The sequence below is a fragment of the Emydura macquarii genome, unplaced genomic scaffold (assembly GCF_026122565.2).
Source record: "Emydura macquarii macquarii isolate MOO-44397 ecotype Brisbane River unplaced genomic scaffold, CSIRO-AGI_Emac_v2 contig_2422, whole genome shotgun sequence".
Taxonomy (NCBI): domain Eukaryota; kingdom Metazoa; phylum Chordata; order Testudines; family Chelidae; genus Emydura; species Emydura macquarii.
Window position 1 is genome coordinate 275,720 of NW_027132559.1, and position 27,615 is coordinate 303,334.

General features: G+C 42.6%; 1 protein-coding gene across 1 annotated transcript in view; it reads right to left on the reverse strand.

Moving 5' to 3' along the window:
• Window positions 1-26,508, reverse strand: part of CTNNB1 (catenin beta 1) — a 265,015-nt gene extending 238,507 nt beyond the window's left edge. Inside the window, exon 1 of the mRNA XM_067561721.1 lies at window positions 26,391-26,508. The gene's annotated coding sequence lies outside the window, so the exon portion shown is untranslated. The remainder of the gene's footprint in view (window positions 1-26,390) is intronic.
• Between the last annotated feature and the right edge of the window lie 1,107 nt (window positions 26,509-27,615).

Sequence of the window (27,615 nt, forward strand, 5' to 3'; positions counted from 1 at the left end):
TTTAAAGGATTTCTTTCCTCTCATTACCCTCTATACCAATGTGGCAAATAGATTCCTCTTTACTGGAATCTTGATGAAAAATACTGACAAACGGGCCAATACACCTCAACCAGTCAATGACCTTTCAATAATAAATAAATAAAAACCAGGTGGTGGAGAAATTGGACTCCAACAAAACTCCCACTGAAGTCAACAAGAGTTTTTCCATAGACTTCACTGGTATTAGAATTGAGCCCAATATTAGAATGTTAGATAGTAAAGCCAGACAATACTAACTTGAATCATTTGGAAGCAAGGACTTTAATGGCCCTAATTTAGTGTACTTACCATTACATAGAATATACTGCAAATGGACAGGACCTTCTGGGTGAAACTCATTTCAGATATAAGCCCATTGAAGTCAAAGGAGATACACAAGGGATGAATTTAGCCTATTATCTTTTGTGAAGATAGAGCATTGAAAAGGAGATAATCAGTTTCTTTTCCTTTGCTTTCAAGAAATATGCACTTTGATCAATAAGCTGCAATAATGGATTCTGTCATGGAATAAGATTGTAAATACCAAATTTGGGACTGAATCAGTAGATTAACATTAAAAGGCTTTTTCCCATCCCCCCCTCAACTTTTTTCATTGGAATGTGTCTGCTTGCCATAACCCTTCTAGAATATGCAGCTTCACCCTGATGAACTGCCTTAGTTATTCTCCACTATTCCTGTGCTGCCAGAGTGGAGCTGTTTTTATGCTTAGTTGTGTGTTTTAGTCATGGCCATCAAACAATTAAAAAGCCATAACATGCTAGGACATTTGATTTCAGAGTCCTGCTTGTAAATTCTTTGGTCTCTGAAAAGTACTTTTTTTTTTTTTTTTTGGCGCAAACAGGTTATAGAATTCCACTGTTCACTGTATTTTAAGTCACACAGCTATAGGAGGCCCTGTTAGGCCAGAAGAAATAAATTCACACCATAGCTTGATACATTAATAACATTAGACCCATAGATTCCATTAAAAGAGTCACCATTAATTGAACAAAAAAATGTTCAGTCTGAAGGAATTTGAAGCCTTGCCTTGTTTGAGGGTGCCCAAAACTGCACTGCACAACATTTCATTGTGAAGTCAGAAGGTCTGGGAGGATTGTTTCAGGCTCAATCACTGCTAGAGGCAGTGGCTATTCCTAGGATCAAACCTCAGCCCAAGAAATAACTGTTAAATTATATTTGCATTCTGAACTGCCCTGGACTAGCTCCCAGACATACACTATTAACAAAGGTATTAAGGCAAATTTCTTCTCCCAGAGCCACCATGTGGCTCTTGATTTTGAGTTCCCAATGACACTAGTGATATGTGCCCATGTAGGGGGAGCAGAATATCAGAAATAAGGTTCATACTGTGTCAGGAGGAGAGCCATTTGTATCTGAAAGGAGAATTTTGTTCCACTAGGATTTCTTTGGGAGTGCGGGTAAAGAGTAGTTCTCCATCTGTGACTAAAATTATGTAGTTACATTCCATGGTTATGCACATGTATTTACCAAACTGTGATTACTGTGTAAATACACAACTTTTCTGATGCACATTTACAAGCAAGCATTCGGGGAAAGGGGGGAAATAACTCCATCGTCAATGAGAGTTGCAGAGAAAACTCCAAGGTACATTGGTTTCCTACTTAGCTGTTCCATCCCTAAATACAGTAGAACAGTACAGAAAAGACATTGCAGTTACATGATAAATGCAAGTTACAACTTAAGTCATCTTCCCAAAACTTTGACCCACAGTTGAATCCTAAGGATCCATCCTGAAGGGGCCAACCTGCACCCCAGGACCCAGAGACTGCTCCTACGCCCTACATCTCCAGAGGGCTTCCTTACTGCCATGTGGGCCACCAGCTCTCTCTCTCTTGGGCAAGACACCTAGATCCCTAGGAGATATCAGGATTTAGCCAACAGCTACAGAGGCAGCAGCAAAACTTCATAACTTTGTGACATCACTGGACCCCACTCACTGAGCTGTTACCATGGTGACAGGAAAGAGCACAGGGACAGTGAGGTAGTGAGGAAGGAAGCTGTCTCAGGGTATGTCTATCCAGCAATGAGACACCCATAGCTGGCCTGTGACTCAGGCGCAGGGGGGCTCGGGCTGTGGGGCTGTTTCATTGCTGAGTAGACTTCAGAGCTCAGGCAGGAGGACCCTGAATGGTGGGAGGGTCCCAGAGCCTGGGCTTCAGCCCAAGCCCAGAAGTCTACACAGCAATGAAGCTGCCCCATAGCCTGAGTTGGCTGGCATGGGCCAGCCATGAGTGTCTAGTTGCTGTGTAGACATACCCTTAGTTACCTCAATACATTAACAGGTGAAGAGGCAGTCCTAGGTCCTTGTTAATCTACTTATACTTGCCTCAGCGGGAAGAGTTACCAACATATTCCTAAACAGGAGAATGTACTGAGGAAGAAAGCAAACATTGGAATATACTGATGTAACAGGGTCCTGGTCTGTGAGCAGAGCTCCTAGGCGCCACTGTGATACAAATAAAATAAATAAATGCACTGCACATCAAGGCTCCAGGCCAAAAGGTCTCTGTGCAGAAATGTCAGGGCTTGTCTACACCGGGAAACTACTCTGGAATACGACGAGAGTTAATACAATGAGAGTTATTCTGGAATAAGGTCGGGTGTGAATTTAAAATGCTATAGCTATTTTGGAATCACGCTCTGTGTGACATTCTTATTGTGAAGTAAGAGTATCCACATGGGGAGCCATTGCAGAATAGCTCTTCTGGTCAATTTCCCTGTGTAGACAAGCCCTCAGTTTCTCTCTTTTGTTGGATAAGGACTAGCACTACCCTCCTGCTGATGTCTGCTACATATTGTCCTGTACATAACTCCAAAAGCACATCACCCTCTGCAGACACTGCTATTATAATGTGAATTTAGTGGTTGTGATGCATGCTTGACTTAGCACTCTTCAAAAGTGGAAGCAAAATGCTCTATTTTGATCTGACGCAGAACAACTACAGCAGCAGTGGTGAAAGCTTCCCTGTGCTCCCTGCTAATATTCTTCAACCCTGACCTAAGCAGATCACCTCCGGAATGAAAGAGTAGTTCAGTCTTCTCGGTGGCCATTCAGTTTTTGATTAGTCTTCAGAGACTGCCAAGAAGTGAACTACCTAGTGATGATGAATACAGTACCACCTCTGTACTGGCACTGATTCAGAAGCCACATACATTCCCACTCCTGGACTCCCCCAGCTCTTTGTACAAGCCCTGAGACTGCATAGGGTGGGAATCACCACTACTGGGATAGTACAGTGTTGTGGAGAGGAACAGGACACATCCCTTCCCCCAGATGCTGCAGCTGGATCTGTTTAGAAATAGAGAGTACCAACTCTTGTTACATAAGCCACTGAATAGCCATCAGATGGGAGACAACATTTGTTCACAACCCACCTGAGCTGGATTTAAAATGGCAACCTAGAGATGAAGTGGTCCTGTGTTTTAGCCTTGGTTAATTTTTGGACATGATTTTGGTTCTTCTTTTGGCTATTGTACCCCCATGCATAAAACTAATTTAGACCAAATTTCTCACACACACACACACACTTTTCATATAAACCCCCATAATCTAAAAGCACACAGGAAGTCATACTTGAGAGACTACTATAGGAAGATTAGATGTTAATTGTATGGAAAAAACAATAAACGTGTGGCTTTTCAATCAAGCCAACATTAGGAAGGGGCATAGCGAGGCCTTCCTTGGGAATAATCGGAATAGGGGAAAAAAAGCGTGGTTTAGTTCGTTCAATCCAGGCAATGTCATTGAATGGACATATTACAATGCCTGCTTAGCTGCAGTGGACATGTTTTGAGTGTGTGTGCGCACGCGCACACACGCATTCATGCTTACACGCCATTTAATAAGACTACTTCAGCTGTCTTCATTTCACAAATACAGCACAGTGCCCACCAGTCAATCACCTTGGATAAAGAATTACTTGGAAGAAATTGTTCTTGCAGGAACAAAATTCCAATTGTTCATGTTCTCTGTGCTGGCTTCAAGCCAAGGTTCTGGAACCCAACCACAAAAAGGAAAAACATGCAAGGAAAAATGAAAGCTTAAACATCTAGTTGAATAATATTGAGTGTATTACAACCTGTGGTAGATGTAGCACACAATCAGAGGGAAAGAGAATCTGGAGAGGCAGACTCATGATTAGAAGTATCAGTCTAGTCTGCACTGAGGGCCAGGTGAGTTATTTCAGAATGCCTGACATGCTGCCAAGGGGAAGAAAGGCAGGCTAGCAATTCATCTTAAAAGAAAAAAGCTAAAATCAACAGATGCTTGCATATGAAGTAGATTTAAGCTATGTGGTGAATAATGATCAACCTGAATGACACTGTTTGCAGCTTCCCCAAGAGCTTAGTACAGCAAATCAAGCCCAATTAAAGTTAGCTGTACAAAATTCCGCATTCTACTTGGCATCTGTACCTCGTGTTTCACTGGTCCCAGACTCATCCCCTCGCTCAATATACTTTCCCAATGCCATCAGCGCCTTGATTTCAAAACCACTACTGTGTGAAATGCTGCTATTCACACTCAAACAGTACCTGCTTGAAGAAGGCAAGTTCAGTTGCCTCCAAATGCTTTCCCAACACCTACTCCAATGTTTATTTTTTGTTCATTTTCCAGATTGACGCATGTGCAACAGAAGGTGTGAAGTGGGCATTGTTTGTTGAGGAATGGAGGGGAAAAAGACCACAAGTGATAGGATTATACCAGGGATCTAGTTGTCTTTGATAGAGAAATCACGTGACCAACCATGAAAATGGTTGTCTATGAGGAAATCATGGGGATGGCTGGACATAGTTTAAGCACAGTAGCACACAGAGGCACCATTTAGGGATGCTGGAAGGGTATGGCTGTGATTTTTCATATATGGTTTAATATATTTATTAATCTGGAGAAGGGGGTGAGCATTGAGATGCTATATTTTGCAGATGATACAAAAATGTATTAGAGTCCAGAGAAGGACCTAACTTAGGTGAATGGGCAACGTGATGGCAGATTCAATTCATTGTTGATAAATGCAACACACACTTTGGAGGGAAAATTTTGAATTAGCTACAAAGTCAGTGTAGAACCCAGTAAGTTGTGTCAGCTCAGGAAAGGATCCAGCAGCTCAGTGAAACAGCTGCAAAGAAGGGGAAGGTGTGGGGGCTAAGATGCACAAGGAATATGATGGAAAATGTCAGTTCATACTCATCTGGAATATTGTGCACAGTACTAACCACCCCATCTGATAAGGGATATTTTAGGTTTAAACAAGTGACTAGAATAAGTAAGAACATAGAAAAGCTCTGATAATAAAAAATTGAGTTTGAAATTAATTGAGCTTATTTAGTCTTTAGAGAGAAGAGTATTGAAAATAATGGATAGTATCGATAAGACCGATCAGGAATTTCTCTTCTCCTTGTCTCATACTAGAACTAGAGAGTTAGTCCAATGAAAGAACAGAAGTTGATACAATAAGAGATATTCCCCCACCTACCTTGTCACACTAGAACCAGGAGAGAGTCAAAGAAATTGAAAGGCAGCAAATTCAAAGCCAATAAAAGGAATATTTCTCTCACCAGCTGTGGAACTCCTTGCCACAGGATGTCATTGAGGCCAAGAACTTAGCAAGAGTCAGCAGATTTAACATTTATATGGATGAGAATATCCAGAGTTATGTTAAAAAATATATGAGGTTTCAGAAGGATATGAAACCTGATGCTTCAAGGCTTAAGCCAACCTCTAACTATTAGGGAGGAAATTCTCCTGGGGCCTAGGTTATCCCACATCTAGGCAGAATTTCATGCACCGTCCTCTAAAGCATCTGGTGTCAGAGATGTGATACTGGACTAGGTAGACCATGGGGTCCATTCTGGCAATTTCTGTGTCTCTATTTTCATTCAGAAGTTCCTGACCTGCTGCTGCCGAGGTATGAATTTCTGCTCACCAGGACTCCATGTCTGCACAATCACATGCAGCTTGCATCTTTGAAACTAAGATAAGCCCCAGAATCTTTTGAAAGTCTTTGAAGCACAACTATCATCAGTAGGGTATGTTTGGAAGGTAATGGAAAGCACTGTAGAATATCAAGCAGAGAGGGACACAAACAAGGGATAGGAAAGGGCAGTGTGGGGATGGTAGGTGAAAGAGCAGGAAGTGATGGAAGGACAGGCACCAAATCCTGGTTTTGACGATTGCACAAATGAACGTTGGGCTGGCCATGTGCTTAGTGCAGCATCTGCCACATGCACTAGCCACCTTCCATTTTAAGCTCACTGTGACTCAGTTGTAAGCACGCTTGCTTTTCAAATAGCCAGGTTTATCTGTCTCCGTAACTCCTGCAGTGCAATTTATCCCTCAGCCAACCAACCTGCTTCATGCCTCTTCCCAGGATCACCTCAAGGCATTTCACATACTGTCTTCAGCACTGACCTTTTCCTCTCACCTTTTCCCTACTGGACACAAACAGTAGCACTTGAGGCTCTTATCGGGCTGAGAGAGTGCTTTCAGGAGCAGGTTTCCATGACTACCCTTATGCTCAGTGGTGCCAAGTAAATTTTATGAATCAAGGATACTTCCATGCCCTGAGCCTCTTTATCTCACCAGAAAATACATTGCACAATTAAGGACCCTCCAAAATTAGATATTTTTATGGTACAGTAAATGGCAAATATAATTTCAGGATCTAATAAGCCCTCAAAATGAAGAGAAAGCCATTTAGATGGGTAGAGCCCTGCAAATCTGTGGCTATCTGCTTTATATCCATGGATGCAGAGGTCCACAGAATGTTTGTGGATCGCAGATCGGATGTGGATACAAATTTTATATCCACACACGGCTTTACAGATGGGGTGAAAAGCCTCTGCCTACAGCACATGAAAACATTGCTCTAAATTGAAAGATTCATTTAATATTAAGTAGTTAAGACAGACACACACAAGAGACAGCCAAAGATTATGGAAGCAACCCCTGTACTTAGGTTACCTAATTTCCCATTATAAAAGATTCCTGCAACTTTCTTTAAGATGCTCTAACCCTGCCTTTGCTTGGCCTTTGAAATGCAACAGAGGCAAGCCCTTCGGCTACAGAAGTGCCTTTTCTTGGTCCTATGAAGTTCCTTTCACGTTTTGATAAGACATAAAATGTTAAAAACAAGCAAACACCCTCTCCTGTTCCTTATATTCCTCAGGAACATCGTAGCAGCATGCCAAAACAACAGACAATGCAAACAATCAAAAGTGCTGGAGTTCTGCTGCTCCCAAAGCAGCAGCAGACACTGCACTATAAATGCAGGGAGGGGGAAGAGGGGAGAGAAAGAAGCCAGGACAGGTTTCCCTGCAACCACTCTCAGACTCAGCACATAGTCCATTTCTGATTCTACGAAACCCTCCACTGAAAGAATGCTATTGAGATAGCAAAGTAAAACATCAAGAGTTAGGAAGTGCTATATTAACAATTACCTCTGCATCCTTAATTCTGCCCTTTATGTATATTCACTATGGTACAGTATCTGCTCACACGTTCACACATTTTTTCCACAGAATCCCTGACACATTCAGGACTCAGGATGGATACACAGAAGGGAGAATTAAGACCGCACAGGCAACTGTAAAGCTGGTATTTCCTAACTTCGGCATGCATGACTTTGCAACCTAAATAATATTCTTCGAAGGGATTTTTGTATGTCATGATATAGAAGTATCCATGCATACTTACATACTAGAGCTAGATCAAGCTGTTAAATCAACGGTTTTAGGCGTTGAGGCATTTATTTCAGTAAAAGCTGTTGCTGGGGCGGTTTCATGCAGCTGTAGAGAGATTGTGTCCTGCCCCTTGGCAGTTACACTGGGTAGGAGCAGGTAGTACACAAGTAGCTGGTAGACGCCGCCCACTTCAACTCCCTCACACAGGGGCAGCGACAGTACAAAGATTCCACAAAGCCTTTCCAAAAGCTGGAAGCAGAGAGACTGAGCCATGGCCTGATCTCCTCCCCTCACCAGACATGCTCCCTCCCCAGTAAGAGTATTTATTAGATGTTCTCATGCCTTATGACATGAGGCAACTCAGTCTTCCCACCTCCATCCATCTAATGCCATGTTCCTTGCTCCATTACAGTCTCTTTCCATGACAGTGTTACCTTTCTCAGTGAGTTATTTTTCTCTCTCTCATCTGTTGTCCTCTTTTCCTTCTTTCACCAGGTGGCATCCAGTCAAGGGTTATCTAGGAATGCAGTTTTTTGACATCCATGCAACATACCCAAACCACTTTAGCCTGCTTTCTCATATCATTGTCTCTGAAGTCTGTTGGTCAGTCCTTCGTAACACATCAGCATTGAATACTTTATCCCAGTATTTCCCAACAGGTGTGCCATCAGGCCTGAGCTGGCGTGACATGGAACTTTTTGAAAAACTACTTGAAGAGTTCTGGATTGGCTCATGAATATTCATGAGTTATTTTGGAGACTATACGGTGGTGTGCCTCAAAATAATTAAAGGTATCAAGGTGTGCCACGGCTGAGAAAAGGTTGGAAACCACTGCTTTATCCCACCAGCAGACACCAAATATTCTTTGCAAACATCTCTAATGGAATGCATTGTTTCCTTAAACTTGGTCGGTGCAAACTCTCTAGTGGAGATGCCGGAGCCATGCTTCCCCCATATTCTGCAGCGCTCCAGGAGGTATGGTACTTGTGAATATTTTACTTCACAAATTTAACCGTTTGTTTTGCTCCTGGAATTTCTACACTCAGATTGCAATTTCCTCAATTTTATTTGAAATTACAGGTTTTTAATACTACTTTTTTCCCCTTTTGTGGATAAATTGTGAACAGTTTGTTATGAATAGTTTACACTCCAACACTCAAGTTATGGCTGGTCACTCTCATCACATGGTAGCATTTCAGTCTATTGATTATTTATGAACTCTTAATAGGCAGCAGGTTTAAAACAAACATAAGGAAGTACTTCCTCACACAAGGCATAGTCAACCTGTGGAATTCGTTGCTAGGAGGATGTTGTGAAGGCCAAAAGTATAACTGGGTTCAAAAAAGAATTAGATAAGTTCATGGAAGATAGGTCCATCAATGGCTATTAGCCATTGATGGTCAGGGATGCAACCCCATGCTCTGGGTGTCCCTAAACCTCTGCTAAGAGCTGGGACTGCATGACAAGATATGGACCACTCAATTACTTTGTTCTGTTCATTCTCTCTGAAGCATTTGGCACTGGCCACTGGTGGAAAACAGAATATTGGGCTAGATGGACCATTGACCTGACCCATTATGGCCATTTTATGTTAACTACATCCATTTGCTATTATTACTGTAACATGGTGGCAGAGACTGAATCCCTGTATCAGAATACAGGTCTCTCCTAGGTTTACGGGGTTATAAAACCCTGCTTTAAAGATTTAGGGTAGCTCCTGCTGAGTCATACTGGCAAGCATATCCGGTTAGAGGATATTCACATATCCTGCACCTCCTCTGCCTTAATACTATTATTTAACACAAGGATCACAGGTGTTCCATATACCCCATGCCACACACATGGGCAGCGCTGTAATGTTCTACAGGTTCTTTTTTAAAGTAAAGAATGTGTAGCTGATCTTCTTTATTTCTCCCATGTTTCCCTTTGGAAAAACCAAAGCTGCTCAGAGCACAGGCAGTAAGAAAGTTCTCTTGCAGCTGAAGCCTGGCCTCTTGGGGCATGCGTGCCCAAGCCCTAGAAGATGAAGGAGCCCATTGGCTGGAAGTAAAGTATACTAGGCAAAGGGGAAAGATTTGAGGGGGGAGAAGAGTCACCCAGCTGTAACAATGAAGTTCTTCTTTGCAAATTAAGGAAGTGATCCGAGTCAATTTTAGACTGAAAAGTCTGGTAAAGAGTCAATTTATACATATGGTGGAGGTGACCTATACTGTATGAAGGGGATGGGAGGTGTTATGACCATTCTTAATCCTGAATACTTTCATCACCAGATACACCTGTTCTATATTCAGGTAGCGTCTCTTAAGAAGATATTTAAGCAGATAAGCAAACCCGGATCACCGTGAGTGAAAGTAATGATCATTGTAAGAGGTAGATAAATAAATAGATTAGGAGTGTTTTCTCTGTCTCTCTCAGCAAGGAGAAAGACGTCCTTGGGCTCAGTAGTGTTGCCAACATACTCTTCTCTGTGAAACACTTCACCGGTTTTGCTACAGAAATCTCTCTTTTGCTTTCCAAATCAATTTTTTAAAGAGATGTGCTGAAATAGGTGTGATAAGTGGCAGCATCTAGTTTTAATTTGCATAATCAACGCTGACTTGTAGAGGAATCTGTTCATACAGGCAGAGGACAACAACGAATGTACTGTAGTAACAAGATTTTAGTGGGCAGAAGAAAGAACATCATCTTTCCAATTTTGTTTTCCTAGCATACTAAGGCACAGTTTTTTTGTGTTGCACAATGCCTCCAAAACATGTAAGTGGCAAGAGCTCCAGAGTACTATAGCTACCTGCTGGAGCCAGTATTAGGACAAGTTGTATTCTTCATGCAATTGAATCACACATTTTCAAGGTTGGATGAAATGAGAAAAAAAGCATTCGTAGAATTTACATGTTTCTTCTAAAATAGTGTAGTGACCTGTATGGTATAGATGTGTACCACTGCCCTATACTGGATGGAGTTAAGACTGGTCAACTATAGGTCACAAGCCCTACACAGATGCACATTAATTCCCCTGGTATGTTTCAGAGTAAGGGGAGCAGAGTTCTATCCTTGCTGTTGTACAGAAGTTCTGCATGGCTGCAGTATGCAGCGTAGTGACAGTCACGAAGTCCTAGATAGCCACTGATTTGTTACAATATTTTCAAAATTCAATTTATCCTGCAAGAAACCATTGATGGTACATGTTACGTTGTGCCAAACATGGACTCTAGATAACAGGGCTAGGGAAATTGTTTGGCTGAAACTACAAATGTTTCAACATGTATTCTAGCCAGCTGAACCTAGCCTTAGCTTTTGCAAATCTGGACTTTACAAAGAAAGAATTGCAATGTAGCCTTCCAACATGATGAAGCTACCACTTAAATGTTGCAATACAATTACTGTACTGTGACACTAACTCAGAGAAGCCTGCATCTTGGAGAGCAGTTCCGGAGGGAGTTTGCTGAACTTTATAATAACCAAACCCAAATCTTCACTTCTCTGGGTTCACCGGTCCCTAAGAAATACCTAGATACCTTTCTAATTTCACATTCTACATTGGAACTACTGTCTGATCCCATTAATCCAGGCATAACATCTTAATAGGGACAGCAGTAAAAAAAAAAAAAAAAAAGTCACATTTCTTGTGGTTACTCCTACAGATTGACTGCAATGTATTCTTTTTTCAAAGCCTTCAATGCAAACAGCTTCATTATCTTTCCTGTTTACTTGGGAATTGCACAGAGAGGATACTAAACAAGGATTAGCTGATGTGCTATAATAGGAGGAGATGTACACACACACACACACACACACACACACACACCCTTTGCAAGCAGGTGGTTTTCTCCTTTCACTCCAGACAGTCCACACAGGCTATACCTGATCTGAATCCCCTTTCCCAGTGGAAAGGGTAGGATACTTCAGGCAATCGCTACCTGTCTGTTATATCTATAGGTCTGCAACAGTGCTAATGCAAGACCCCTCAGCCTTCTGAATAGGCACCCTGATTTGCGTGCCTCCCTGTGACTCCTGTGCCACATTCATGAGGTTCCCGGAAGTTGGGGTATAGCCTTTTGGCATGAGAAATTCTGACTGGCAGAGATGAATTGAGTGTAAATTGCACTCAGGCCAGGAATGTTCGCCTTGAGGGCTCTCAATCTTAGTGATCCATCCTGCTGGAAATCTTAGTGAGAGTTTAGAAACAGGTTAAAAAGCCAAGTCACAGCAATTGTGAACTGTTGCGTGTGACTGTGCAGAGAAAAGAACAGAACAAACAGGCAGCAGGGCCTATTCAGCAGGAGACCCAAGTGTCACAGGCTGACCGGCCCTTTAAGACAAGCTGGGCTCAACCTTGCCTGTGACTTGGCAGCTGTCCCTCAGCCTCACTGGTGATCTAGCAACATAATGGTAATTAGTGATCCCATATGGGTGTAATGGAGTTTAATTAGAATGATGGATCCCAGCTGCATGAGTTCAGCTCTGTTGTAGTCTTAGTCAGGGGAAGAAAGACCTAGGAGAGAGAAGCAAGGAGGGTTCCTCTCTGGGAAGGGCCTGGGAGAAGTCGGGCCAGAAGACCCACAGGGAACAGTGTAGAACCTTGTGGGAAAGAGTCCTGAGATGGGGTTTGTAGGTGAAAGTAGCAAGATCCCAGAGGTAAACTGCCAGAGTCCCTGGGGAAGGAAGAGAGTGGGGGAAACCTGCTAGAAGAAAGTAATATAGGAGACACTCTGCAAGGCCCAGGAGTAAGGGCCAAGAAGCAGAAGACAGAGTATTTAGTTTTGTTTGGACATGTTACCCCAGAAGAGGAGTGAATTTATGCAAATTGGCTGGAGGCCAGGCCACTGAACATCCAGATACTTGGGAAAGGAGAGTGGGAGAGGCCATCACTGGGCCAAGGAAGTGGCTAGAGGGGACACCAAAGCCAGGGACACCCTGCAACATCAACTCTAGGCATGAGGAGGTGCATTATTAGGGGCTATCCAAAAGCTACATAATGCATTGGGGTGGGGTGGGGGGAGAACCCTTAGTTTTGCACATCTATTTGTGTTACAAGGGGTGGTTGGGTCTTGAAAGTCACCAAAAAATGTTGTGGTCATCATGTTGGTCCTAGGCTATTAGAGAGGCAAGGTGGGTGAGATAACATCTTTTATTGGACCAAACTTGGTGAGAGAGAAGCTTTCAAGCCACACAAAGCAGACCGGAAGAAGAGTTCTGGGTAAGTTCAAAAGTTTCTCTCTCACCAACAGAAATTGGTCCAATAAAAGATGTTACATAACACTCTTTGGTGAGGTAACTTATGGACACCTCCCTGCACCAAATCATAAAACAAGGGATCAGCAGCCAGGACCAATTAGCAATGAGTGAAGCTGAAGGCAGGTTTAGCTGAACAAGTGGAATTTTATTAAGCCCTATGCACAGCTCCGTCCACATGGCTGAGTTGCTTCCGGTCTATCACTCCACATCCCCGTTCCATGAGTGATTGATCAGTAACCGTCCCTTCAGGGAACACAGGTCTTCTGTCTCCAGTGTCATGGATCTTGATATGTTTCCTGGCAGGAGAAGAGAAATCCTAGCCCTATCGCACTGGGTAGAAAGTCTTGCATCCCTACAAGCATCCAGGCCCAGATCCATGAAGGTATTTAGGTTCCTAACTTCCACCAAAATCATGGAAGTTAAGAGCCTATATATTGTTGTGGATGTGAGCCTGTAAGAGTATGGGCAGTCCCTCCGTAGCCTCCTGTGGGGCTCTGCCTTAATTTCCCCTGACTGAGACAGTTATAAGTTCACTTTAACAGCCCCAGGCAAAGAGAAGCCAACACACTAACAAGTAGCATGTAGGTTTTCAGGACAGGACAGTTCATAAGGTCCTCACCTCAGTGCCCTCATTCAGCTCCCAAACTTAAAGTTCACATACAAAATCTCTATTTAGGCCAGTCTCCTAGACCCTGTAAGGAAAACCCTCACCTGCTATAAACCTTCCTGATTCTACTCCCAAGTCCTCACTCTTCATCTTCCTGTGTATGTAGCCCAGCCCTAGGGTGAGGCAGGGCCTCTTGATGACACACCAGGTTATCCCAGCTGCAGCCTCCAGCCTGCCTCTTAAAGGGGTAATACACCCCTTTACAGGGCCCTCTTTTCCTTCCCCCCCTCCAGCAGCCTGTCTTATATCCTTTTCCAAAACTCTTGTGCAAGGAGAGGGAAAGGAAAGCTAATTAACCCTTTGTGTATATGGCAGCATGTAGTGCTGCATCCCACCAAACATCTCCCCCACACAAAGCATGGCACCTAGTACATGTTGGTAGGAGTCAGGCCCTTTCTCCCTCTCCCCACTGGAAAAGAAAGCAGTATTCAGCTATGCTGCCCTGTAGGTTCATCATGAAGGAACATGGCTGTAGAGTCCAATGATCCTAGTACTGGTATCTTTGATGGCCTGCATGTCCAGGATCAGAGGGATTATTAGAAGGTAGTAGTGCCGAAACGATCACCCATTTCTCGGCTAGACACTTTTTCTAGTATGGAGCTCTCTTGAGAAGAGAACTTTCATACCACTTCCCTCCTCTGACAGGACTGCCCCAAGCCACACTTCAGGGGCACTGTTTGCAGGATAGATGCTTTGCAGAAATCAGTACAGTTTACTGAACAGGAAACTTAGGAACAGATGCTTTTGTGGAGATCAAATCAGTTTCCAGGGGTTTTGCTGAGAGGTCCATTAAGAGACAAATGATGTACTCTATTCTTGTATTTTATATATACACATATTATACACACACACTTGCCCCTCAAGTCATGTGTTAGTTACTATGTATGGAGAATAATAAGTTTATAGTAGAGAAAGAGCAGCATGAGCTTGGAGCTGCAAGGGGCATTGGACCAGATAAAGGTGCCTGAGAGTAAAAAGGAATGAAGTCTGGGGGCAAACAAAGGGCACTTGTGGCATCAAGACAGTGAGAGAGAATAGGGACAGCCATGCTTTTAAAAGAAGTTGGAATTTAATGAAACAGTTGAACAAACACTGAAAGCCTCCTTCACTTCCTACAATGGTTGATGGGATCGGAGCAATGTGTGACTTGGCTGTATTATAGGTATCATCATTTAATTTTAAATGACAACTTGGAATCAATCAATTACTGTATGATTATATTGATGTTTATGATGAGTTGCATAGTCATCTCAAAATATAAATACAGCTTTATGGATCTGCTCCAACTCTTGTTGGAGAGAACGGATCAAGGCCCATGTTTCCTTAATGCAGCAAATACAAGAAGTGCCCAGTCCTGTAGGCCAAGCTGAAATGGGAGTAGTTTTCACAATTATGACAGACCTGAGGCCTGATCCTGTGTCACATCAAGAGTGGCTTGAACTTCCACTGCATTCAATGGGGCATTAAGGGAGCTCCGTGTTTTGCACAATTGGACCCTGAATGAGCAATATGTTGCCTTTATAAGTTTGTCTCATGTTTATATAGGACCAGATTGTGGCTCTGGCTTCACTTCTGTGGGGAGGTATAAAAAGCTCCATTACACCCCTGCATTGGCTAACCCCTTCATCGGCTAACCCCTTCATCATGAGGCCGGAACACCTCCTCCCATACATGGGTGGGGAATGGACACAGCCTTAGCTACGCTCAGAGCCGTCCCTAGGGTACGGTGAATTGGAGCGACCGCCCCAGGCCCCACGCTTTGGGGGGCACGGGACCTATGCTTCAACATCATGGTGTCATGTTACATCTCTTCACATGCACCCATCAGTGACCCCCCCCCCCCCATCCCCACCCTGCGGGAGAGGAAGGGAGAGAGTCTGTGCTGCAGTGCGCCTGCGCTGCACCCCCTGTACACATCACCGATGGTTCAACAACCAGCCACTGCATACTTCCCTTGCTCACCTGGGCCCAGCAGCAGGAGCAGCCTGGCTTGGCCATGATTTGCAGTCCACATGCATCGGGGCCTGGGGTGCACAGCTGCCAGTCAGTCATCCCTGGTGGCAGGGGTGTAGGAGGGAATATGATTTGCCCCGGGCCCTGCACCCCCTAGGGACGGCCCTGGCTATGCTGGCCATCATGCCAGGGGAAGTAGTGTGCATGAAGCATGGGGCTGGGGCAGAGTGCTCTCCCCAGGCTCTTCACAGCAAGGGGGAACCAGGAGTCAGATTGTGACTGAATCACAACTTCATTCCTGGTCTCCTCCTGAGGCAGCATGGCAACCTGCTGCCCCTTCCTCATGGCTTGCAGAGACACACAACTGAACCCATATTGTATGTATTTCACACACACACACACACACACACACACACACACACACACACACAGGTCTACAAGCTCCTTTTAAAAAAATTTAAGGAAATACATAAATCAGAAAATAAAGGTGTATTGTAACGAAGTCTTGACATTTTAAATGAGCACTCTTGACCTGAGCAATACAGCACAATAGAAACTGTTTTCCTAAAGTAGATGTTCCAATAGAAGTAGACCGTAGGAATACATAAACATATCATCGATATTTAAGCGTGACATTTAGGACCAGAATCTGATGGCAGATGCTGTGGTGCTTATTATGGTTCTAGTAAACTGACAGCCTTCTGCATGTGGAGACAGATGTTAATCTTGTGAAAAAACAGATGATGCACATTGCATGTCTGAGACTAAATGAGTGAGAGTCAAACTCTGCTCTCCTTTACATGGGTACAATTCCCATGGACTTCAAAGAATACTATATCCATTTAACCAAAAGCAGAGTTTGATTCTTAGTATGTATCTAGGCTTTTGCTACCCATTTTAAACCCATTAATTTGGAATTGACATTTCAAAATCATTACAGTAGCTGAAAACTTGAACCTTTGTTTTTGATACCAAATGTAATCCCAGCATATGACCAATTCAAAAGACTAACATTACACCCATTAGTTAGTGTATGAAAAGTGCTTTGAAGATGAGACGTGATACCTATATCATTTCCATGTTATTGCCCAGTATTGCTCTGAAATTGAAACAATGTGTGTCAAATCTAAAGCATTACCTCATGCATTCCATTTCACACTAGGCCCAGTAACTATGTGCTGCCATTATTCTCTGTCTACGGTTTTCAGAATACTTTTTAAAGATAGAGTGTAGCAATATTGTTAATATGGTGGCAAGGGCATCAGGACACAGCTATACAATGCACTCTGTTCTTTGGGAAGAGACTATGACTTGGATTACATGCCTCCTTAGGGGAGAAAGAATTTGAGTGGAGCCTTGGCTGCGTTCCACAGCCAACATAAGGGATGGTGTCTGTGTGCGCGCAGATGGGGGCATCACAGCTTCTGCTAGTATAAGGTAGCAGCAAAATCACCATGTCTCACACCTCATAGCAAGGGGGAAAGCAGGAGGGAATTGTGAAGTAGAGGGCTGTCTGAAGAAGAGCGCCTTTTGGGGGGAGATGCTGCTGTTTATGCCCCACCCCTTGTTCAGGGTTGTGCTCAAAAGTGCCATCAAACCTTAGTGATTGCTAGATACAGTAGTGAAAAGGCTAGTAAAGACGTTGTAAATTTGGACCTGGCAAAGAAAACTCAAGAGCCACGTGCTCTACTTTTACTCACGCCTGCACTGAAAGGGAGCAGTGGACTCCCAAAATGGCCAAACCTTTAAGAGCTGCTTCATCACTTTGACCTCTCTAAACTAGTGGTCCAGCCACTGGGGTCATGGCCATAACTTCCATTGTAGCCTGGTATACATAAGAATAACGAGGGCAGGTGTCACAGACCTCAAAGACTTAAAGCCCCCCCTCTGCTCCACCCACCTCTAAAGACTTCCATTCCCTCTGCCCTGCAATGGTAGCACAGATGCTGGGCTCCTATTGGCTAGTGGTCTACCAGACCCCAGCCCCATCCATGATCTGTTACAGTCAAAGATGGGGCAGTGCTGCTTCTATAAACAGAGCTCACAGAATGGGATACAGAACAGAGGGGAAAGGCAAACAATATGCTCTCCCACCACCATCTACCGTCGTTGCCTCTATTCTGCATGGCCTGGGGAGTGGGGTGTAGCCAAATGGATTCTGGGAAACAGCTACTTTATGCAGCACGCTTTCCTGTTAGGGCCTAATTCAGAGCCTGCTGAAATCAACAGGCTTTGACTTCAATAGGCTTTGGATCAAGCCCTGAGAGCAGCAAAATCATGTTCTATATCAAATTCTGTTTCAGTTAGGGTTTTAGGGGTTCTTTTGGAAGGGGAGGATCAGGGGGAGAAAGACAGGGGAGAGGATGTCTTGCCTTTTCTTCTGCTCCCTTCTACACTACTGTACATAAGGGGGAAAGGAACATATGGATCAAATTGCTAAACAAAGGGAAAATTTGCTCCTTCATATTTATTAAGCCAGGGGAGTTGCATGGGGATAACAGAGGGCAGAACTGGACTCAAATTTTTCCTCTGTGAGATTATTTCTGATTTGTATCTGCATGAAGCCTTTATAACAGCTGGAGTCATTATTTGCTGTAGATGGTTGAGAGACACGACAGGTATTGCAGGACACATAATAAGCTAGAATGAGTAGTGATGTTAATTCAATACCATCAAAGATGAGGCTATCATAAAATCCCATTATAGTCTACAAAAGCAGCCCTGAGATTGCTGAGAAAGTCTTGAATATATTTTGTCTAAGTGCACACATCACTCAGCATGGAGTTCAGTTCTCAGCCCACTCTTATACATGTTCAGTCTCCTTCTCTGCTCCCAGTAGCATATGTAAAAATGTACTTATCTTTTGGTCCAGTTTCCAAGGCTGCAGCTGCTATGCTGCTCTAGGGCATTTAGTGTCTATAAACAAAGTCAGATGGGTACAGGACCAGATTTAGGGGCATGTGACTCATGCGACTGCCTGGGGTGCCGAGCTTAGGTGGTGCCAGGCTCAGTTTTTGCTGTTTGCAACAAAAGGGAAAATAGAATGTTTGAAGTAAAATGTTTCAGGTATTCCATATGTAGATTCATTTTTCCACTAACCTCCTAGAATGTTCTGGACCTTTGCAGAATCTAATGGAACCTTCCAGATTTTCTGAGAACTACATTTTCCTCAAACTTGTCATCTACTATAACACTATTTAATACTGGCCTACCCAATATTGGTGCACAGTTCAATTTCTTGATGTTAGTACATTTCAGTTATTCTTAAAATTAGGAAATTTCTATTATCTTAGAAGAAACAAACTTTTTAATTTACTGATATATGGCATGAATAAATACAGATTTACAGATCCTAGCGTGCAAATTTATCGTCTTATATGATAGGGATAAATCATGCATGCAAATCGTGAATCAAAGTTGTGAAATGGGCTACAAATCAAAAAAAGAGGTATTAAAATGTTTAACAAATGGAGATGGGGGCACTGAAAGTGCTCCTCGGATGCCATTTGGTTGACGGCCAGCCTTGGATGGGTATATTGATTATGATTTCCAGATGCCGGAATGCATGTGCCCATGTGTACATCCCTATCTCCACTAGATGCCAGGCAAGGAGACTGTGTCTAAAGAGACAGCAAGTCCGGAGCCAATCAATCATCTTTTCTCCAGCATTCCCCTGACAAATCTTAGCCCTGGAATGACAACTAGGGATTTACCGATAGCTTGGTAGTCCCATGCAGCTAGGGCATCCCATAGGGTGTTTGTGTGGGGCAAAGAAAGGAAGGGGGCAGCTGACAGAACATTGCGAAGTGGGAGGACTCATTTAGTCAGAGTTTTAGTGAAGCAGGTTTGTAACTGTTTATTAAATTCAAAAAACAAGTCTTGCAGAATTGATTTTTCAGTCAGGTCACCATCAGCTGTAAGCTAGATACGTGTACATGTATTCAAGCTCAGGCTAAACACCCATGGACAGCTGGATTTGGCCAATTACTTCTTTTTAATTTGAAGACTTGCATTGTGGTCTCACTACACTTTGCGACTCTGACAGCCATCAAATTGTTGCAAGCAAACAAAACGTGAGCAAGATGTTAAGGGTGCTGCAGGTTCGGATTAGTTCTGCTGGAGAGGCTGCAAGATGTATTGCAAGGACAGATGTGAAAATATGCAATAGAGCCTCACTTATTGACAGTTAGTGTGATGAGACTATTAGGTCTTTAATTAGAGAATTAGTAATAGGGATCACATTTTGGTATACAAATATACTACAGCACAACTGCCACCAAACCAAGTATAGTGTGATCAGAAAATAATGCCATTTCTCATACTACATGACTAGACTACAATTTACAATACCATATCCTCACATTAAGAACTGATTGATAGATTTCCATAGTTGCAGTTTGCCTACTGGTTATTACTAAGAATTAAAGAGGTTCTTTTGTATTAATCTGTAGAGTTCAGTGTCAGAGTGCTCAAGTCTGCCCTGGGAAGCACAGGATTTGCTCCCATTCCAGTCAGTAATACTGCACATGTACCCTCAAGGGCAGAGTGTGGCACATGATAGAGAAGATGAAGTATATGAAAAATGTGATCAGCCATAGTTATTTGCATTATGGAAGCACCAGTGGCAATTCCACTGTTAGAGGCCGAATCCCTGTTTTAGCTGCAAAATGGAACTCAGCCTTTTTATATAGGAAAAACACATATCTTCCCCAAACTTACAGCATTTGGAGTACAGAATGACTATTTGGAGAATTTAAAAGTAAATCTGTTAGACAGAAAATTAAAGATTGAGTTCTTTAAGATATTTAATGTTTGTGTCAGTCTACTCCAGAGATCATTAGGGCAACAGACTTCAAACTTCCCTTATAATTAAAATTGAAATCTTGCACATAGGCTATACTTGAAGAAATTACGTTGTAACAAGCCAAACTATTATGGATTCTATTTAATTGTTATGATTATACAGGCTACTGATGGGGACAAATAAACAGCTCAGGAGGTTCCATGGTTGCGTGTTAGCTGGAGCATCAGTGCTTGAAGAACTACCGTAGGTATTGCTGCCTGAGCAGCACTGCCCAGAGAACTGAAGTAGGACCTGAGGTGGAACATTTAAAAATCAGGGACTGGGCTTTTACCACCATTTCTTTATAAATTATAGATTCCAAGGCCAGAAGAGACCATTGTGATAATCTAGTCTAACCTTCTGCATAACACAGGCCACAGAACTTCCCCCAAAATTATTCCTAAAGCAAATCTTTCAGGAAAACATCCAACCCTTTTTTAAAATCACAGTGATGTATAATCCACGATCCTTGATAAATTATTCCAGTGGTTAGTTACCCTCACTATTAAAAAAATTACATTTTATTTCCAATCTGAATTGTCTAGCTTCAATTTACAACCATTGGATCAGATTATACCTCTCACTGCTAGATTGATGAGCTCATTATCAAATAATTGTCCATCATGTAGGTACTTATAGACTGTTACCAAGTCACCCCTCAATCTTCTTTTGTTAAATATAATAGATTGAGCTCATTTAATCTATCACTATAAGGCATGTCTTCTAATTCTTTCATCATTCCCATAGCTCTTCTCTGAACCCTCTCCAATTTATCAACATCCTTCTTGAATTGTGACCACCAGAACTAGGCATAGTATTCCAACAGCAGTTGCACCAGTGCCAAATACAGAGTTAAAATAACCTCTCTACTCCTACTCGGTATTCTCATTTATGCATCTAAGGATCACATTAGCCCTTTCGGCCACAATGTTACACTAGGAGCTCATTTTATGCTGATTTTCCACTATGACCCCCAAATCTTTTGCAGAGTCACTGTCTCCCAGGTTAGAGGCTCCCATCCTATAAATATGGCTTACATTCTTTTTTCCTAGATGTATATATTTAGCCATATTAAAATGCATATTGTTTCCTATGTAAGCATGTTGTTTGCTTGCTATGTATAACAGCCTGCTGTTTTACATGGTGTCAATCTCTGTAACAGTCCTCTAAATCAATAAAACAATTACAAATCAGAGGCCAGACTCACCAGTACCCGTTAGCCATTTTGCACTGCACCAGTGATGCAAGGCAGTTGTAAGCCAGGCTTAACTGGCTAATGTTTTCTTCTGCTGTTTTTCACTGCTCTGGTGTACCAGCCAATCTGCCCTTTAAAGTTCTACAAGAGGTATTTAAAGTATACTTCATAACTTCAAGCCATTAGCAATAGTGCGTGGTAGCATTCTATTTGAATCTTAGTATTCATGTATAACATATTTACTAATTTATATGCTAAGGAAATTCCAAGACAAAAACCTATGTTAATATGGAGTGAAGGTTGAAAATTCACACCAGCAATTCAAGGGTGTTAAAAACACCTGATTATCCCAAATCCAGACATTACAAATCCAGGAAATTCAAAGTTAAGGTTACACTTGAAAGAAATTTGAATGTGTTAATGTAAGAAATGTACAGTTAAGGCTCCCAAACTGCCTTAACTTTGCTCTGTTGCGACAACGAGTCTTTAAAACACAAAACAAAAACACAATCTAATGCAGGACCACTAACATGCCTTAATTATAATTGTATGATTATTGTACTGTAGCCCTACCGGGAAGAGTTAAAGTTGTATGAAAGACGCAACTGTGCTTAACCCACTTGGATTATTTCAAGTGTAACTAATTCTGAATTTCCTGGGTTTGTAATGCTTTCTTTTGGGATAATCAGGACAACCCTGGAGCATTTTTTAACCCTTGAATTATTAATATTAGCACTCCATCTTAACATGTGTTTTCTTGGAATTCTTCAAGGTCTGAGGAAGTACAGTACAGTACTTATTCAATGATGATGCTGCACATCCTCCACCAGGTTAAACCTTCTTCATCCCAGTGTTCGTTAGTATAAAAATCAATGATATTCTCCATGATTTCAGTTGATCGGAAATACTCTGTAATTTCCAGAAAATATTGCCTGAGGCCAGCATTCAAGACTTATTGGATGTTTCACATAGCTGTTACTAGTGTGTAAATCTGTACACAGATTAGAGTCAGCCTGCTTCTCAACAAAGAAACAGGAGTCTCTTGGTACCTGGGCCTCTTCCCCTCCAGTTATTTTTGTGCAATTCTCAGGACAACTCTGATGCCACCTGATAAAACATGGGCACCTTTTGTGGCTGTAGATATACATCTCAAGTATTTATTTAGGTCTAGAATGTGGCAGCCCACTTCTGAGCTCAAGGGGGAGGAGAACACAAAGAGCATCTCCTGGACAGGGGTCAGCCACAATTGCTGTCCTCAGACTCACTTGAAGAGGCAGCAAGAGTTCAACATAAGAGTTTTCCCAGAGCTGCTTCTGGGACAGGAGCCCTGCACCTTCCTCAGTGCAGGTTATACCAGTAATCTCTAGAATCCATGGAAACTGAGCTCGGTCACATGACAGGGGTCTTGGCCTCAGTCACTTAATTGGGGGCTGCATTACAAAGGTCCATACCAATCACATGACAGAGTGGTTAATAGTACATTAGCCTCTGCCTAATAGGCATGACTGAACAGTCATTTATTGTATTTAAAGCATCTAGCCGTTCAAATAGCAATACCCAAGCCACAGAGGACAACAGAGGACTTCTCGCCCTTTCCAAATTGTTAAACTGCTTGTAAAAGCAGGACTTCTCGCCCTTTCCAAATTGTTAAACTGCTTGTAAAAGCACCTCAAGCTAACAAGGACCCAAAAAAAAAAAAAAAAAAAACCTAGATAAACTATCTATCCCAACCCCCAATGCTCACCCATAAAAATGGAAACATGCCTACACAAACCATCCTTTGTACTTCAACCTGCTCCCTTCACAAAAAATCCATCAAAACTAGAAGAGTGCCTTGCTGTGTGGTCTGAGAGTTAACGGACCTGAGCTCTGACCAACCAAGTGGGGTGAGTGAGTTTCACAGCTGAGAAGCATCAATGGAGAATGCCTTGCCAGCAGCCTTTTGCCCCAGGGGTTGTTTCTTTGAACTCTGGTGCTACTGCACAAGGAGAGAGGGACAGTCCCATGGGATTCCATATCACATAAGACTTCTTAGGTCAAAACCATCCCTTTCAATTCCATCAATAGACTGCCAATGCAGACCACCAGTGACTATAAGCCAACTGCAAAGCATATGGTATTGGGAAAAGAGTTTGATCTTTGAGTCCTGACACCCAGGCTGCTACATAGAGAGCTAAAGGGGTTGATCTGCTATTTTTTCCAGAGAGACCATCTAAATGACGTATTGCATCCTGTGGTGGTTCTCTCATACAAAGCCAGTACAGTATACCTGGGCATTGCCACATACCCTGAAAATTTCAAAAAGCAGCTACTAAATATGAACAAAGAGACTAGTTACAGAAGATACACTGCATTTAAAGTCTCAAATGAGTTATCCTGATAAGGCTCATTGTGTCTGAAACACTGGCTATTCTGATGCTTTCCAGGTAAGCACAGTGCCTCAGGTTTGTAAAAAGCTTTTTAAGTTAACAATTAGACGTACTGAGTACAACTACGTCGGATGTATAACTCCCCAAGTCCCGCCCTTAGCAAGCTCTGGGTAATGTGTAAATCATGATGGATTCAGCGCCATCTCTGCTGTGGCCATACCAGAATCCTGGTTTGGGACAGGGAGAGGGTCTACCCAAAATATGAAAGCAATACAAATATTACACAAGCCAAGAGGTTTTATCTCCCTCCTTTTGGACATGGGTATAGGGGGAAAAAGGATGAGGGTATTAGAAAATAATGCAATTAAAAATAAACTGTTTATTGGGCAGGAGTTTATTCCCTATAAAAGCCAGAAGCCCTTATGACAAGGAAATTGATGGTTCCTCCATTTCTTCCATACCGCCATCTCTGAGAAGTGCTATGATTGAAGCTGACACCTTTCTGTGAGCAACTTTCCTATGCTGCCAGGTACAGTTTCATGATCAGTGCTCAGACGCTTTTCATTACTGCCCCAATGGATTTTTTTTTTAAATTTATTTTGGGGGCAGTTGGGGGCTGCAGGCATCTGAGTGTATGCACCCTCCCTGACCCTGCCTGACTCCAATTCCAAGGCTCATAACAAGGGATCTCTTCTTTACCTCTCCAAGACAGAGACTCCAAACACGAACACTCCCCCCTTCCCTACCCACCTCTTTCCCATACACAATACAGTTTGTTTTTTTTAAGAATCTTTCATGCGAACCACATCTTGATATGGCCTCCAGAGCTGAATAAAGGACAGCAGACAACATATAATGTAAATCCTAGAGAACACTGGTGTAAAGGCCACTGCATGGGAAATAAATATAAGCACTCATTCATAGAAGGCCAGTGACAGAGGAAGAGAGACTCAAGAGAGAAAAGATGCAATTTAAGATGAATACTAGAAAGAGATTTAGTGAGGTACAATATGTGCAATCCCACCTTCCACTCCACAGAGCATAGAGACCATGGGCTGCAAAATGCTTCACTAAAGGGCACATAAGGCCTGGGTACTAGAGCTGTGAGAATAAACAGATTTTTTTGGTTCCCTGGCAATTCCAAAAATACTGAAAAAAAGTATTTTGGGATTGAATCAAAAACTATTTTAAAAAATTGGTGGAGCCAAAAAAAGAATCTGTTTCCACGGAATTTCAGGTGACAAGTTTCACTGAGATTTTCAAAATAAAAATTTTGATTTGGATGATTTTTTAAATAAAATTAAAAGGACACTTTGAAACAAAAAGTTGTTTCAACCACCACGCCCCCAAAAATCAAAGCATTTTGTTTAGAAAGTGTCAAAGCAACAATTATTTTCAGAAATTTGGGTTTTTTAGTGGGTTTCGTCTACTGAACCAAATTAGGCAAAACATACATGAATTTTCAAAATATATTGGCGTCACCCAATCTGCATTTTTCACCAAAAAAAGCTTTGGCCAAAATATTTTGCCCAATTCTACCTGATAAATAATGCAATCCTGATGCATGGGAGGAGGGGAATAGGACAACAGTGCAATAAGGTTGGCAACCCAAGGAGCTACGTTCCCAGAAGCTCTATCCACAGCAGTACAGAGAACATTTTGGGGGCAAGGATATGCTGTAGCTACAGTCACTAGCCAAATCCCTCCCTTATGTACAGTTGTGGAGCTCAGTGCACCACAGAGTCAACAGAGGTCATAGCAGACTCCAGCAGGTGTTGCCCATTGCCTTTGTGCCTGTTTGGGCTTGGCACGGGGAAGATTTGGTATTTAATAGCAAGAAAGTGGTCAAAAGCAGCAATTTTTTCTGCATGAATTTCCACATGTGAAAGCTGAAGAGTCACACAGTTCATCAAACGGGAAACACTGTCTGTCTTTTCTACTTATAAACTTTTCAGGACAGGGACTGTCTCTTACTAGGTATTCACAAAGCACTTAACAAGACAGGGCCCTAGTTTCAGTTGGGGCCTCTCAGGGTACAGCTTACCTCTTTGACCTCACATATGCCCATGGCTTGGTTTCCCTGTGCTGGCTCCCAGACTCACTCTGCTGGTAGGGTGATTTTGCCTTCCAACTCAATTAAGGGAGGAATGGGCTTCTCCACAGTCCAAACAAAAGACATCATAAGCCAAACATTCTCCTCTCAGCATAAGGGCTTCACAAATGTTCCTTCACCCCTTGATTGCAGGGCTGGCCACAGCTGAGGCACAGGGAAACCTATTATGTCCCTCTGTTGCAGACACGGCCCCATGGCCCTAATTAATGAAACAAATATACACTACTCCAGCCTCAAACTTCACTCAGGATTGCTTCCTCTACTGGCTGGCTTACCTGTCTCTTAAGCCTTCACTTCAGTCCCACCAGAGGAGTCTTCATCTGAGAGTAATTAAAGTAAAGGAAAAGCAAACCAGCTTCAACTGAGAGCACAGACTCTGTAACGTAGTCCTCTAACCGAACATGCTCAATCTAATTCTAGTTCTGGGTAATGCTCAGCTCCACTATCTGCCCAGGCTGATAAGAAAAGGAACAAGATATTTCCTGCTTCCTTCTGGCCAGCCCAAAGCAGTTGGCTCCCAAGCTCTTCCTGAGCCCAGCTGGAAACTCTTTCCTCAATTAGCAAGCACAGCTTGTTCCATGGGAATGGGGAAGGCACACTCCTTGGCTCTCTTTGCTGGGAATTAACCCCTCCCCTGCCTAATCCAGAGTGAGCTATGTTCACCCCGTCACAGGGCCTGTTGGTGCAACTGTAATCCAAATCAGAAGTACAAAACAATGCTCCTAACATTGTTTTTTTAACTTTTTTTATGGAGAAAAGTTTTTCAGCTAAAAAAAGTGTATCCTTCTCTGTTCTATCCCTCTGAGGTGCTTATGTGGCTCCATTTACCACAGTATCTAGGCACTTCCCAATCTTTAATGTATTTCTTCTCACAACGCCTCTGTGCAAGAAGGAAGTACTATTATCCCCATTTCACAGATGGGGAAGTGAGGCACAGAGAGACTAATCCAAGGAATCCAAGGCAGAGGAGTGACTTGATGTCTCATAAGCACTAGGTTAGAACCCAATCCAACCCACTAGACCATCCTTCCTATTTGTTTGCTAAACGTTTATTTACAAACTTCTGTGTCATGCAACCACCCACAGTTTTACATATATGGAATCTCCTATGAAGCAGAACACTGTTTCCCTGTAGCAGCAGCTATGGGGAATGGAAGAATATAGCTAGCTGCATCAATCAAGCACCTTGTCTCCGGACAGTGAGTGCATTTCACTAATGTCATTCTCAGCTCATGGTAGAGTGTGGACTGTCACTGGGCAGCCTCCATTATTTGTTTCTGGCAGCACCCACAATGTGCTAAGTGTAGAAATGCAGGCCTAGCCTGATGTGAGTAATTAAACATGGAGGAGGCCTCATTTCTTGGAAGACAGGGATAGGCTGAAAACAGAATGTTTATGCTAACTAACATAGGTAAATGGGCCAGTAAGCTAAGAGACAGAATGTCTGAGCTAGTCAAGATACGAGGGAGAACCATTTACTACAAACAAAATAACAATAAA